At 41.6% G+C, this 16,552-nt stretch overlaps 1 protein-coding gene and 1 long non-coding RNA gene across 3 annotated transcripts in view; both read right to left on the bottom strand.

The window, feature by feature from the left end:
* Window positions 1–16,552, bottom strand: part of nr6a1a (nuclear receptor subfamily 6, group A, member 1a) — a 125,651-nt gene that overhangs the window by 47,256 nt on the left and 61,843 nt on the right. The gene's annotated exons all lie outside the window — the stretch shown is intronic.
* Window positions 8,116–16,552, bottom strand: part of LOC148398407 (uncharacterized) — a 37,120-nt gene continuing 28,683 nt past the window's right edge. The window contains exons 2-3 of the long non-coding RNA XR_015858595.1: window positions 9,395–9,492; window positions 8,116–8,853 (exon numbers count right to left, since the gene is read on the bottom strand). This is a non-coding gene — a long non-coding RNA (uncharacterized LOC148398407). The remainder of the gene's footprint in view (window positions 8,854–9,394; window positions 9,493–16,552) is intronic.

Consider the following 16,552-nt stretch of genomic DNA (forward strand, 5'->3'; position numbering starts at 1 on the left):
TGTGCTGAAACACAAATAAAATAGTATTTTTGTAGTTGTTGTTGTTTTGGTGAACTTATATTATAATTCATAATATAAGAGACCTCAGAAATGTTGTTAGCCCAAGCAAAGCTGATGTTACTTTTGACAGTGTTGTGCAATCCTTTTCCACAAGCGTTACTCATTTACTCTTGAATCATTTAATCATCATTTAATCTTGACACAAATATATTGAGGCTTATTTAGATTCTGTTACCAAACCATTACTGGGTATGAATTTGTATTCTGTATAATCCAAAAGAGAAGCCTATAGAAACAGAGTTAAATATATTTTATCACATAATATACTGACTTTTCTGTGTAAAAATGTTTTACCGAAACCCCTTCATTCACAAAATGTAATTTCAGTGTTTCCTTTTCAATTCCTGGAATACAAAAAAAAACATTGAATCTGTGTGTGTGTGTGTGTGCGTGTGTGTGCTCGTGCGTGCATTAAATATTGCTTCATCAATATTAATCAATAAGGATCAGACTAATAGACGAATAAAAAGTACAAGAATATACACGAACAAATGTAGATGCAGTTGAGATATATTATTGCAATAAATGAATTTGTGAATTGTTATTATAAGGTTTAAAATTTAGTATGTAGTATATCATACTCATGACCCCCCTCCCACACACACACACACACACAAACAAAATGCTAATTCCTGCTCCAGTTTTAAATAAGAAGTTATAATAAAGAATTGGCAGTGTATTCCATAAATCTGTGTTTTTCTCTCAGTCATTCTGCAGCTTTGCCACAATCACCAGGAAGGTCGTGGTTTTAGGTTGATGTCAGCACTAACTGTACCACAAGAGGGCAGTCTATAACAAACAGTAGATCTCTCAGAATTGATCCGATAGGAGTTTGAACTCAAGCGGTTGCTCCCAAATTCCAGCTCATTTAAGAGGAGCAGGGAGAGACTTGAGAGACTGCCAAGCAGCCCATTCTGAGTTATAAATGACAGCTAATTGACTGATAAAGACTCCTCTCTGCCTTCTTATGTTTTAACCCGTGACCATCCTCTTTTTTTACCAACGCTCAGAAACCACCAAGATCTAAATTAGAAGTCAGAGCTTTTTAATATTTCCATGTGGTGTTTTTCCATTGCTGGCCAAACTCTGGTGGGAAATAAGCTGTCAGCACCATTAATATTCATTCCTCACTATGGCCGTTATACTGAAAATTTGTTTAGTTTTGTTTCCATTGTTAACAAGTCAATACCTGGTTTACCAGTGAATGTGCAAAGTACAGAAATGCTAAGGTACTATAAATAATTCGAAATAAATATGAATTATTAGTACAATTGCATTATTAAATATGACTATGTACTGAGCTCAGTAATACAAAGGCATTGTATTGAAGACATTAAAATTAATTCTTCGAGGAATAAATCAATAAAAAACATTTACTTTGGACTGACATTCTGACAATGCACATGCACTCACAATCGCACACACACACGGACACGCAAAATTAGTTTTTTTAAATAAAAACTTGAATATTTTAAAGACAAAAACAATGTAAAAACAATCATTTAAAATGTCATTCAGCATTAGCTGTGCTTCACTTTGGCATATTCGAACAAGTAGAATTAGTCTTGTTGTGCAGTATGATGATCTTTGTTATTTAATGATGGATAAAGTTGTCTACAGCACTTGTCTGGGCATTAATGGACATACCAATCTTCAAATGAAGCTTTATTTTGGGTGGCTGCACTCCCTGTTTATATGAATCAATTAAAATTACCAGCAATCAGTGTCAAGTTAACTTTGGACTCATCCACTGGCATACGCGCAGCTTCCATAGCGACGCTTATGTCCCCGGTGGAAGGGGTGGGTTGACAATGTGACCAATACATTTTTTTTAAATACCCAGAACTAACAGGTTACGACCATAACAAACTCATGTTTCTATAACAAGATATAAACAATCCGGAATAGTTCAAGCTCAAATTTAAAGAGAAATGTGAATTGTTTTCAACACCATCTTCTGGTGAATTACTAAAATGAGCTAAATTCGAAGTGCATTCATTTTGAAGCAAAGTGCCTCAAAGGGACCACACTCTGCAAGCCTTCCATTAATTTCTTCAGCAGACATGAAAGCAAATGGGTCATCACACACGACTTTTAGTCTTCACACAAGTGACGAGCGAAGTGCATTGCATTTGTAACCCATGCTGGAGTCATTGATCCACCTAATTTCTTATCAGATTTTCATAGCTGAAAGATGCCAGCCAAAACACATCAGCGTCCTGTACGATGAGGCTCAACGCACGTAATAGAATTAGCGATTACCGTATTTTCCACACCATAAGGCGCACATAAAACCTTTTAATTTTCTCAAAAACTAAAGCTACACCTTTTAATAAGGTGCGTCTTTTGTGTGGACTGAATTCCAGAATCTGTAAATGTTGTTGACATAATATGTAGGCATAACCAATCAGAGGACATTACATTCGACTTGGATCGGGCAGTAAACCAATCAGAGGACTGTTGGTAATAGAATACATCCCTCCGCTGCCATTGACACAAAAATACTATCGTTTGTGCAAAGAAAACAGCATTAGGACACTCTAAAATGGCATCAACAACGAGACATGCTTACTAGGCACAATTCAAGCCGGGATCATTGCCAATGTGACGTAGACGAGACAATGACGAGAGGGAACTTGTCATGTTTAATGGCGAACTTGCCCGACTGTTTAAGAAGAGAAGGACTTTGATGGATTTGTGTGTGAATATCGATTAACAATAATGTGAGTACAGTAGACTACATTGTTTAATAGTAGAATTATGTTCAACTAAACTCACTGTCTCACTCTTGTTATGTTTAAATGTTTACCGTAAGTCATGACATGCATGCGCCCTATAATGCAGTGCGCCCTATGTGTAAACTAAGTATAGAAAAGTTCCCGCAATTGAGTCTGTGCCTTTTAACCCGAAGCGCCTTATGGTGCGGAAAATGCGGTAGTGGGAGTACGGTGATATTGAAAAATGTCCGATGATGTTAAAGGATACTGAAATTAATAGTGGGTTTTTAAAATGAATAAACATTGACAAATCAAACATCTCTACACAATGTCCCTTTAAAAAACTGTGTTCAGCCCATTTGCTTCAGAAGCTATGGTGCTAAACATCGATCCATCCGTCCATCCACCCGTCCATCCGTCCGTCAGTCCGTTCGTCCGTCCGTCCATCCATCCATCCATCCATCCATCCATCCATCCATCCATCCATCCATCCATCCATCCATCCATCCATCCATCCATCCATCCATCCATCCATCGTTCCATCATTTTACATCAATTTTCTGTACTGCTAATAAGTTATTTCAAAACCCACAAGCCTGTCTTTTGTTGCTAACTTACATACTTACATACAACAGATATTGATTTTGTTACACCAATTTAGAGGTAACCCTCGAGAATTGGCTCTCTTCTAACATTATGACTGTGCCTCACTCCTGCTACCATTTTTTACCCTCTTTGGTTTGGTTCTAAATTTTGATCGGGGGTCCGAACCAGGAGCAGATGTATGTAGTGTTTGTGTGAAGTAATAGAAATGACATGTAAAGGTCATTGCATAAAAGGCTTGTACTTTTAGTAGGTAGTAAAGCATGGATATTCAAAAAAGCTTTTTGAAAACAAATGCATTTATTAACAGCATTAAAAAAATATTTCACCAAAAAACTACTATCAGTGATTCTCATTAAATATGATACTGTTATTATAAATAATAGTTTCCATCAGGTCCGCAGGTCAGATTTATGAAATATGTTTATCTAATGAGGCGAAATCACATCAAACGGCAAACATTCTGACCAAATACATCATCTTGAAGAATCGGTGAAAGAATATTTCTAAATAAAGTAATAAAGAAATCAATAGTATTGTTGGTCTCCCTTTTTTGCTAGTGCATCATGGTCTGGAGTAAAATTTGTTGTGGTAATTCTTAGGATAGAGCCGAGGTGTCGGTCGGTTAACCTAGAGCTGTGACGGGCTTTGTTGATGTTCATGTGGCGGAACGTCTGCTCACACACGTAGGTCGAGCCAGATTGTCCTCTCTTTTTTTTTTAAACACTCGGCACTCAGTGTCCACCTTTCTTTTCCTCGAGCCACTCATTTTAGTGGAAGGATTCCAGGTGAAGGTTTGTGGGTGGCATTAATGTAAAACTATATCTGAAAGCTCAGCGCGCGAATTACGAGATTGCTGACGTCATAGCCCACACTCGAAATTCGGCACTGATGGAAATTGAGCGCAGACAGCGCCGGGTCCGTACTACTTAGTACGTACACGCACTTGTGAGTGTGCACCGAGCTTTCTGACACGGCTTCCGGGAGTAAATACGCGGGCGGGCGCTTCCCCATCTATTGGGGGAAACATACTAATTGCAGGGAAAATGACCCCCAAAAAAGTTCAATAATACAATTTATTCAGTTTTGGCGGGCAGGTGTTGAGCTCGATTTGGTTCCCCCGTGAGATTTTGTTCCCCCTGCCGCGGGAGCGCGCACGCCTTGTTTGGAAAGCGAAAAACCGATGCCGTACGGTCGTACGGCGTCAGCACTATGTTGTTTTCAATAAAAACATGAAGAATTCACGTTTGCGTCAGTCACTTTTAATTTTTATAAAGGATTATTCTCATTTGATGTCTTTAAATTCATCCGCGTTCTGCCATTGAAGCGGGGTGCATTCAAAGACCAGTCGTACAGACGGAACACTCATTCACTTCACCAAAAAGCAACGATATAATTACGTGAGCTCTTTGCATAAACCTCAATGCAAAGAAACTCCTCCTTTTGGGTACTGTTACATGCTACAAGGAGTAATATATTACAAAGGAGACTTTATACTTAATTGTGATCATAATTCATCCATCCATTTTATTACTCAGGTATTTTAAAAGTGAATTATTATTGTAGGCGGCTCGGTGGGGCACTGGGTAGCACGTCCGCCTCACAGTTAGGATGGGTGCGGGTTCGATTCCACCTCCGGCTCTCCCTGTGTGGAGTTTGCATGTTCTCCCCAAGTATAAAGTGGAGATGAGCACATTGCTATTGTTTGACAAAGAAACTGTCAATCCAGTGATACAACTGAACGATTGAATGTAATTTTAAACAAAGAGCAATTTTCAGGCATTTATATTATAATACTGTTAATTATGGTGTAGAACACGTTTGTATTTATTCAATGTAGTGTGATATTTAACTGTTGAAGCCACACATGTGCAGGCACACATACAGACACGCACAAGCGCAGATAGAGGGGGATGGAGGGGCATGTGAAATGGGAGCCCACTATAATTTGACAAGTTGGATTCCCGCTTGAGCATCAGCAGCAGATTCTTTGAAAGGCTCTGTGGATACCTGCTGCCAACCAAACCCATTATTACAGACATGACACACAGACATATGCTTGTTGTCACTCGGAAGTCACCAAAAGCTTTGTGGTTGTTATCTAGTTTGGTGCATAAACTGAGGTGAATGTAGGATATTTAAAGAACCTGCAAAGTAATTTTATGACTTGAATACATTAAAGCAGTGGTTCTTAACCTGGGTTCGATCGACTGCGCTCGATTGGTGAGTCGGTCTCAGGGGTTCGGCAGAGCCTCCACTGCAGAGGTCCGAACATACCTGATATATTGTGTAAATTCGTAACGACGCATATGTGAACTAGTCTCGCAAAGGCAACAGCAGAAGTCAAACTGATTTGCAGGTGTGTAATTTGTTGTGAGCTCATTCATTGTGTTAGTTTTGTTCTTTGAACAAGGGGATGTTCATGCACTGCTCATTTTGTGCACCAGTAAAAACAGTGATGTCTTGAATTTGAAAAAAATTCAAACTCTTCACCAAAGAGGGGTTCGGTGAATGCGCATATGAAACTGGTGGGGTTCGGTACCTCCAACAAGGTTAAGGACCACTGCATTCAAGGCAGTTATTTTTACTGTTTTCAAATTTTGCAACATATTAACGTGGTTAAAAATAAACTTATGAGCCAATAAGGACCCTGACTTTTTCTAAATCTGTGCATATTTTATTCTAAGATTGTTCCATAATTAAGATTTTAAAATACAAAGGAGATCTAGGTGTTTCTACCTTGAATGACCATAGCAGTCAAATTGACCGCATGCATTTTACAGGGAGTGTACATATTTCCCTTTCCCTTTCCTTTTAATTTGCTACAATTTCATTTTTTTCTCCTGCTCTGTTGTTTGTTTGTTTTTTTTTTTTGTTTGTTTGTTTGTTTGTTTTTATGCTTTGTGATGGCAAAAATGACAGCTACGGAGGCTTTAGCCTTACTTCTGAGACTTGCTGAGGAAAAATCTTCTGGAGGAGCATGTTCAGAGAGTGATATATCTTAGCTGTTGGACTAATCATCATGTAGCTTTGACAATGTCCGGACAGCAACTGGGAGTGTGTGGTGTTGAAATTGTTTCAGCTTTTCGTTAGAAAGGGGAGAAATGTTTTTACTTCCTTTGAACTCGCCAAAGCACGAAGGGGCCAGAAAACCAGCCTGGTTGGTGACGTGACAGTGCAAACCTTATTGTCTACCAATGCAAGCCAAGGAAAATGGCTCCATTTTAAGCCATAGTTGCAGCCCTAATTATTATTTTATCTTACACTACCGTTCAAAAGTTTGAGGTCAATTAAGAAATGTCCTTGTTTTTAAACTAAAATAGCTATTTTTTTCATCGAGGATAACATTCAGCTAATCAGGAATACACTCTATACATTGTTAATGTGGTAAATGACTATTCTGGCTGCAAATGTCTTTTATAAGGCAATATTTACCTCTGTGTATAAAGGCCCATTTCAAAGAAATATTCTTTATGTCTGCTAATTGTGTTAGAAGGCTAATGGATGATTAGAAACCCTTTGAAACCCCTTGTGGAATTATGTTAGTTTTCATGGAAAACACTAAATTGTCTTGGTGACCCTTTTGAACAGTAGTGTATATTATAATACACATTATTTTACATTACATTATATACAGAGGGGGCGGCTCGGTGGAGCACTGGGTAGCACGTCCGCCTCACAGTCAGGAGGGTGTGGATTCGATTCCACCTCCGGCCCTCCCTGTGTGGAGTTTGCATGTTCTCTCCGGGCCCGCGTGGGTTTTCTCCGGGCACTCTGGTTTCCTCCCACTTCCCAAAAACATGCTTGGTAGGCCGATTGAAGACTCCAAATTGTCCCTAGGTGTGAGTGTGAGTGCAAATGGTTGTTTGTCTCGGTGTGCCCTGCGATTGGCTGGCAACCGGTTCAGGGTGTCCCCCGCCTACTGCCCGATGACGGCTGGGATAGGCTCCGGCACACCCACGATCCCCGTGGGGACTAAGCGGTTCAGAAAATGGATGGATGGATGGATGATTTGAATACAACAGATTTTTTTCTTTGTTAAATAGAGCTAAGAAAATAACAGGAGCATTTACCATAAGATTCCTAAATACTTTGAAAATTTTAAATGAAACCATAATTATTAGCTAAAGCTTTCCAACTCTGACAGGGCACTTCTGCAGTCGCACAAAGGCTGAAGACCATCTGTGACACTCATCAGCCAGTGAAATCCTTCTCATGCAATGAATAAATAAATATTCGAGTCTTGATATTTGTCATTTAAAAAAGGACGTGTGCAAATTTGAGGCAACTTCCTTGATTGACTCCATTCTCTAACTTTCGTGCGCTGTGTAGCCGCTCGGTGCATGTTGGCAACAGAGTGGACGCTTATCCATTTCATCCACAGGAATTATAAATGCTGCTTAAAACTGTTGTGAAACACAACATATACAGCCGTTTAAATCTCCAACTGTCAAGCGCTCACAAACTTAAAACACAGAGACGTATTTACCGTATCATGTACAAACGAAAAGGCTCAATCAGAGAGATTAGATGCTTCAGATCAGATGCTTGTTCTGTTGTATTATTTAAGGATTTTGTAAAGCGCTTTGTTACGGCAAAAGCCGTTGTGAACGTGAAATGTAAATAAAGATGCATTGTACCTGAATATTTATCCTATATTTTGTAATATACTACGACTGTAATATTATACCTTTGTGGTTCATCTATAAAACGGAGAGGATCATAAGAAGCAAACACTAACACGACTCGCAATCTGCACCAAACACGAGTTGCATTCCACGACGGTTGGACATTTCAAACTCACACAGGAACAAGAACTGATTTGACTTGTTTGAATAAATACAATACAATACAAAACATCTTTATTAATATGGCACTTTCACAACAGCTTTCATCGTAACAAAGCGCTTTACAAAAACATATAACAAAATAACAATACAACAGAAAATATCACACAAAACATTGGCAATACAAACGCAACAACTATCATTCCACCTGCCTTGTTTGAAGCAGTAATAGATGAAAAAGGAGATATTCAAAGTCTGCTTTCACCAGTGGATCAAAGGTGTCTGCCTTAGCTAAATTTGTAAACAATTAGCGCCAGCTTCCATTTACAAATAGAGAGACTAAGAAAGAATGGTTCTATTCTCCAGACCCATAGAAATCTGCTTCAATTTCAATTCACAGTTGGAGGCACATTTCCGCGCTCGTCTTCACCTCTACAATCAGCCATACTTCAGTCGCACCAGTGCAGACTTTACAACAGTGCGAACATATCTGCTGAACAAAATGGGGCTGTGAAAAATGCTGCCCATTACAGGCGCAAACAACACGAACGCCCGTGGTCGTCAAGTGGCAACAGTCAAATAGAGTTGACATTCCCTCCATCACGCTCAGTGCTGCCTCACGCTCAGTGCTGCCTCACGCATGCTGCCGAAAAAGCGCAACCATCAAAAGCACTGAAGTACAGAACCTGAAACGTACCCAACCACAAAAGTAAATAAATACTAATAAATACTAAATAAATAAATACTTTTAATAATAAACAAAAGCTGTTGTGAAAAGTTAGCTCAACAAATCGAAAAAAGTTTTGTTTTTTAAAATCAAGAGGGAGCTAACGTTCCTTCCTGTTTTTTCTGTTGTTGGCAAAACAGTGTCCCCATATATATATGGAAATTAGCCAATGGTAACAAAAAATTACATGTATGTGTCCCTGCCAGATTAGACAGAGAACGTTTGAACATCAAGAGCTTGTGGTTTTTTTTTTTTTTTTTTTTTTTAGGCCGGCACAAGACACATCCTTTTCAATATAAAATTAAAAAGCAACAACTATCAGAGGCCATTTTCTACAACCGCTGACAGTCAAGGTCCCAGCGGTATTACCTCATTAGCCCTTCCCCTCCCATATTCTTTATCCCTTCTTTGTCCATATCAAGCTCATCCTCTCTTCTTGCTCATCTAACATAGCCCTTCATATGCTCTCACCCCCACCCCCACCCATCTCTTTAGCCTACCTCCCGTTCACTCTTCTCTCTCTCCTCCTTTTTTGTACAGCCGTCCTCTTCTTGCTCCAGAACTGTCAGATGGTATTAGCTCTTTTCACACTCACGGCCTGTAGGAATAACAGCCATGAACCACGCCGAACAGCGCCATTCTCCTGCTCCAGTTAGCGCTCCACTCAGCACAGGCTGTTGCGCAAATACCAATCTTATTCCCTTTGTGCCCTTCCTTACAAACATGCACCACGAATGGCAAAAATAGGCGCAAATCTTAGCAGAAAAGGTCACCGCACTTGGACAAAGATGCACATGAATTGTATCACTCAGTCACACCCGCAGTCAAGCTGCAGTTATCAGTATTTGCTGAAGATTTAAGGATCAACCCACAGCTTTGGAAAGATCTGTTTCACGTGGATCAAAACCAGATCCACTTCTTATCTACTTAAAAAGCTTCAGGCCTGAAAATGTAGTTAAATACTGTATATCGTGCTCATATTATTCCCATGAAGTCCCAGCTGCAGGGCAAATTATTAAAAGCCCACTGTGACCACGAACTGTAAAATGTGCAGAAGTTGTTCTTGTATTAAGAAACAAAGTGAACTGATTGCACGTGATATTGATTCACATACATAACCACAGACGATAGAGAAGATGAAGGTTAAATCTGAAATACATTGCATTTTCCACATCAACATGTGTAATTTAATTGTGAACAGATATATTTAAATTAACGAAGTGTCAATAGTTTGGGGAATTTCTTTCTTTGCATTGCATCGCTTCAGCAAGTCAATGGGCATTTTTTTAAATGGACTTTATTCATTAATGAAGAAAAAATTATTGAGCACTACCGAACCCTGTGTGATAAAATACATGTGGCCTTTGTGAAATTGTGAATTAACTATGGCGAATTGCATTTTGGGGAAAGCTGAGTTCATTTTCACTGACCACACGCAATTCTGATTATCTCTTGACCTGCTCGTTCAAGAAATCATTCAAATCATAACACGTTGACATAATTCTGGAAAGGGTTACAAAGCAATTTCTAAAACTTTAAAACGCCCATCAACCACAGTGAGAGCCATTATTAATAAATTTTACATTTTAAACAGTGGCTGGCCTACAAAAATGACCCCAAGAGCACAGCAACGAGTCATTGAAGAGGTCACAATGCAAGGAACTGCAGGCCTCCTTTGGTGAGGTCAATGTTTAAAAGGGAGAAAAAAAACTAAGCCTCATCTTACTTTTGGGTAGAAAAAAAACAAACATCTAATGAAGCTGAAGACTACTGGAAGAATAGGACTGTTGGACTGACGAGACTAAAGTTTGGCTTTTTGAGAAGGTGTGTGTCTCACTTATTAGTGTCACTGGCCATTTTAAGAAATATTTACAAGTAAATAAGTACAAATATTAATTACTCTGTGGCATATTCCCATAGTAAAAACCAAATACAATAACATTTAATGGTGTTTGTTGTTCTATGAAGGACAAAGCTCTTGTTAGCACACAATGGTTTTCTATGCATTATTAGATATAATAATCCAGCAATGAACCTTCATTCCATATCGCTGCTCTTATTCCTTGCTGCTGATATGACTCTGCTAAGACTATAGAGTATAAATGTAATATTTGGCTAAAATGTCTGACTCATCTGCTAGTTTTAACTGCACATACAGTTGATTTACTTGAGCGGCCCAGTGTAATAATATCTCGCCTGCAATTGGTGTGATGTCAAACATAGTCTATTGTACATTTTTTTTTATACATCCGTAAAATAAGTATTACAAGCGTAACAAGTTAGCAATCGGTGATAAAATGCAGACAATCCGTAACAGCCGGCAGCTCTTTATGCATATTCGCTACAGATTTATTCACCCAGTTTAAAGTGGAATCATATTTGGACTCCGAAAACACTGGTTCTATTGTGGCAAAACACTGAAACGGTTAAAAAATAAATAAAAAAAATTGTGGTTATGCACATTTAAATTTGTTTCTGTGGACACAGCCTAAGTCTCATGACCAACAAAACCATAATGTAGAACACCAAAATAATGAGCAGTCAGACCAACACCCTAAGGCTGAGAAAGCCAACACCTGAAAATAACAGATCACAGCAGGAGAGGCCATTTCTATTCTTAGCTGTTGTTACCATGTCATAACTGATTATCGCTGCTTGATCTAATAGTCCAGGGGCTTTGAAAGTATAACGGAATAATTGATTTGCTTTTATTTGAAAGCTGGTTTACTTTTGGACACTGTGAGATAACACAGACCACTCGAAAGTAATGTAAAATAGGTCCTTGAACAGTAATTTGTTCTGCTCCTATGCTTGTGTTGCAACATTTAGTTTAAACTATTGTCTTAAAATGTCAGCAGCCAACAACAATTGTGTACCAAGAGACATATTTAGAAATAAAAATGCACTTCCAACAGGAATTTCCAACATACCACTGGTGTCGGGACAAATCCTCCAATGTCACGATTGAGTAAGTTTAATATTTTTTTTCACAAATCTATACTATTGGTTAGTCCGCACGACACAATGTTAATTGTTGAACAAATATGCCGTTTTGGGATTGTTATTTTCTCCTTGTTCTTTTTATCTTTATTACTCGCTATGCTAATAGTAAGTACCAGAAGACTGCATATTCTCAGTTAAACGATTTAATGGATGCCAGAAGGATCAAGACCGTGGAGCTTTTTCTGCCACATTGTGGAAGAAGGTCCAACCCCCACCTCCAGGATTACTATTCTTATACTCTTGGCTGCCTACCCACAATGCCTAGCCCATGTGTGTGGCTCTACAGCCTTTACTAAAATCAACAAATAAGTGTGCCAAGGGTGTCATAGATAAGAAGATGCCAACCCAACAGGAAACGTCACAGAGACAGAGCAGACAAGCTCAAGACACCTATCTAATTGTTCAGAGGCCTAATCAAACAGGGGTCTCCTGAAACATGATGATTTTGGCTGTGCGACGATTTTGCTCGACACCATTGTCAAATTCGTGTGGTTTATAACAAAACTGCGCACCAATATTATGGACTACTAGGTGATCAATGTTGCTGTGATAACTAATCATCAATTGTAGCTCCAATAAAGTTACCCTAATCATGATGCACACATAGTTGCACAAGTAATCTAAATAAATTAGGGTGAGAATGTAGTTTCTCATCACTCAGCCCTCGACAAGCCCAGCACGAAGAGCGTCTTAGAGGCTAATAATCAAAACAGATTAGCCGCAAGCTCTGATAGATTCTACACAAGCCGACAGGATCAGAATGATGACCATGAATCATCCAATCATTGTCACAAATGAGCAGTGTGGTCCCACTAATGATTATGATGGTATGATTATCAGTATCGGCCAAAATTCACAGTGTATCTCTTTGACTTACATTTGCCTCTTCAAGTCCATGTCACTGTGATTTCTCCATGTCAATGAAGTAAAAGTGTGGTGAGGGAGGATGGGTGGAAATATTTGTGCTTCAGAGCACCCATGTGACTGTAATCTCTGGCTTCCCTGCCCTGTTATTTGGGCCTTGAAATGACAGACATGCCCCTCATTGAGATACGGGTGGAGAGCTAATGACATACTCTGTGGGCTAACGTAACTATTAGCCTATTGGAGTTGCAGAAACGGACTGGAACACAATTCTGTCATTACGCCCTGACAAGGCCGACAAGAGGAGACCTCTAATCATGGAGGCAGGGCAATGAAATGAGAGTCACACTGGTGTGGAGAAAGAGAAGAAAGACAAAGCTGCCTTGCTCTCGTACCAATGCAGGAATTAATGCCAAGCTCCAATAGTAATAACACAACTTTTTTTATTTTCATGACAGTCACTGTCAGGTGTCATAAATTCATCTTGTCTCTTCGACTAGGCAAGTGGCCACACTTCAAGCCTGATACCAACCAGACCCATCCAATCATTGAGTGTTGCCATCAGGAGTACAGTTTGACAACCCAGGTTGTTGAGGAGGAAGGAGAAAACCATGGCAATTCAAGCTTTGCTTTCATTTAAAAAGATGTAAATGATGATGATGATGATGATGATGATGATGATGATGATGACGATGATGATGATAGAACTTTATTCATCCCACAGCGGGGAAATTCACTTGTCACAGCAGCGCATATGAGTGCAAGAATAATACGAGTGCAAAAATAAAACAAGTGCCAGAATTACAAAAAAGGGTTACAAGGACAAACACAAGTGCTGCTAGCAGAGATGAAACACGTTCATTTTATCAGGTGGCATGCATGTTGGAAAGCCTGACAGCAGAGGGAATGAAGAAAGCAACTATTTTCCATAAGACTGAAAATAGTGCCAGACATCTGGATGAAGATGTGCATTTATTTTCACTTTTCCATGTTAGTCTTCTTGCATGTTTGGCCAAGCGTGGGAGTGACCCAACAAACCCAGCAGTTGGAGCTGTTGTGCAATAAGTCTGCTACGTGGAATGTCTTTCAAAGTAAAAACTGCACTAATCTTAGTGTGCATACCTATTCTTAAAACACATCTTACAGGCTTCAGCATGCCTCAAAGTCTTTTAACACACAGACACAACAATAGAAGGGAAGTCTTTCAAAATATTTTGGGAGCTGAAATCTCATCTCTTGCTCATGTGCACTAATATAAATGTGTTGACAAAAATAAATTAACCAGTAGCAAAAAGTAATGGTAGTACAATAAAATCAATACCATAAAACATCATTTTCAGATAGGTGTGTGCACCTGAATATAAAATCCATCCATCCATCCATCCATCCATCCATCCATCCATCCATCCATCCATCCATCCATCCATCCATCCATCCATCCATCCATCCTCTCTTCTGCCGCTTATACGGGGTCGGGTCGCGGGGGCAGCAGCTTCAGGAGGGATACCCAAATGATTCCCGAGCGCGGCACCGCTGCTGCTCACTGCTCCCCTCGCCCCCAGGGGATGGATCAAAATCACATGGGGATGGGTTAAATGCAGAGGACAAATTTCATCACACCCAGATGTCTATGTGACGATGATCATTGGGACTTTGGGACTTTAACTTCCCTCTCCCCAGGCACTTCGTCCAGCTTATCCCGGGGGATCCCAACGTGTTCCCAAGCCAGCCGAGAGACATAGTCTCTTCTGCGCGTCCTGTGTCGTCCCCGGGGTCCCCTCCAGGTGTCCACTTCCCCGGGGAGGCGTCCAGGAGGCATTCTGATGAGATGCCCAAGCCACCTTATCTGGCTCCTTTCAGCGTGGATGACTGAGCTTCTCACCCTATCTCAAAGGGAGAGCCTGGACACCCTGCGGAGGAAACTCATTTCAGCCGCTTGTATCCGGGATCTTGTTCTTTCGGTCACGACCTATAGCTTGTGACCATAGGGGAAGGTAGGAGCATAGATTGACCGGTAAATTGAGAGCTTTGCCTTTTGGCTCAGTTCTCTCTTCACCACGACGGACCGGTAAAGAGACCGCATTACAGCCGACGCTGCACCGATCCGCCTGTCGATCTCACGCGCCATCCTACCCTCGCTCGTGAACAAAACCCCAAGATACTTGAACTCCTCCACTTGGGGCAGGATCTCATCCCCAATCCGGAGAGGGCATTCCACCCTTTTCTGACCGAGGACTATGGAATCAGATTTGGAGTTGCTGACCCTCAGCCTGACCGCTTCACACTCGGCTGCGAACCGCTCCAGTGAGAGTTGTAGATCACGGCTTGAAGAAGCCAACAGCACCACGTTGTCTGCAAAAAGCAGAGATGCAATGCTGAGGTCCCCAAACTGGACACCCTCAACGCCTTGACTGCGGCGAGAAATTCTGTCCATAAAAGTTATGAACAGAATCGGTGACAAAGAGCAGCCTTGGCGGAGTCCAAACCTCACTGGGAACGAATCCGACTTACTGCCGGAAATGCGGACCAAACTGCCATCGATGATACAGGGACCGAACCGCCCTTATCCGTTGGCTCGGCACCCCGTACTCCTGAAGCACCCTCCCAAAGGGTGTCCAGAGGGACACGGTCGAACGCCACAAAACACATGTGGACTGGTTGAGCAAACTCCCATGCCCCCTCGAGGATCCTGCTAAGGGTGTAGAGCTGGACCACTGTTCCACGGCCAGGAAAGCTGGGGAGTGCGATTCCTCTGTAATCGGAACACACCTTCCAGTACCCTTCTTAAAGAGGGGAACCACCACCCAGTCTGCCAATCCAGAGGCACCGTCCCCGATGTCCACGCAATGTTGCAGAGGTGTGTCAGCCAGGACAGCCCCACAACATCCAGAGCCTTTAAGAATTCCGGGCGGATCTCATCCACCCCTGGGGCCTTGCCCCCGAGGATTTCTTTTAACTGCCTCAGTGACTTCGATCCCAGAGATTGGAGAGTCCACCTCAGAGTCTCCAGGCCCTGCTTCCACAATTGAAGGTGTGTCGGTGGAATTGTGGGGAGAATACTTTGAAGACCTAAAGTATTCTCCCCACCAACTCACGAAGTCCTGAGTCGAAGTCAGCAGCACGCCATCTCCACTGTAAACAGTGTTGACGGTGAACTGCTTCCCCCTCCTGAGACGCCGGATGGTGGACCAGAATTTCCTCGAAGCCGTCCGGAAATCATTCTCCATGGCCTCGCCATACTCCTCCCACGCCCCGGTTTTTGCGTCTGCAACCGTCGAAACCGCGTTCCGCTTGGCCATCCGGTACCCATCGGCTGCCTCCGGAGTGCCACAGGCTAAAACGGCCCGATAGGACTCCTTCTTCAGCTTGACGGCATCCCTTACCGCAGGTGTCCACCAGTGGGTTCGGGGATTGCTGCCCAACAGGCACCGACCACCTTACGGCCACAGCTCCGGTCGGCTGCCTCCACAATGGAGGCGCGGAACATGGTCCACTCGGACTCAATGTCCCCCACCTCCTCCGGGACGTGGGAAAAGCTCTGCCGGAGGTGGGAGTTGAAGCTCTTCCTGACAGGGGATTCTGCCAGACATTCCCAGCAGACCCTCACAGTATATTTGGGTCTGCCAGGTCGGACCGGCATCTTCCCCCACCATCTGAGCCAACCCACCACCAGGTGGTGATCAGTTGACAGCTCCTCCCCTCTCTTCACCCGCGTGTCCAAAACATGCGGTCGCAAATCCAATGACACGACTACAAAGTCGATCATCGAACTGCGGCCTAGGGTGTCCTGG

Source organism: Syngnathus floridae, chromosome 5, assembly GCF_059516105.1.
Source record: "Syngnathus floridae isolate MCC-2025c chromosome 5, RoL_Sflo_1.0, whole genome shotgun sequence".
NCBI lineage: Eukaryota > Metazoa > Chordata > Actinopteri > Syngnathiformes > Syngnathidae > Syngnathus > Syngnathus floridae.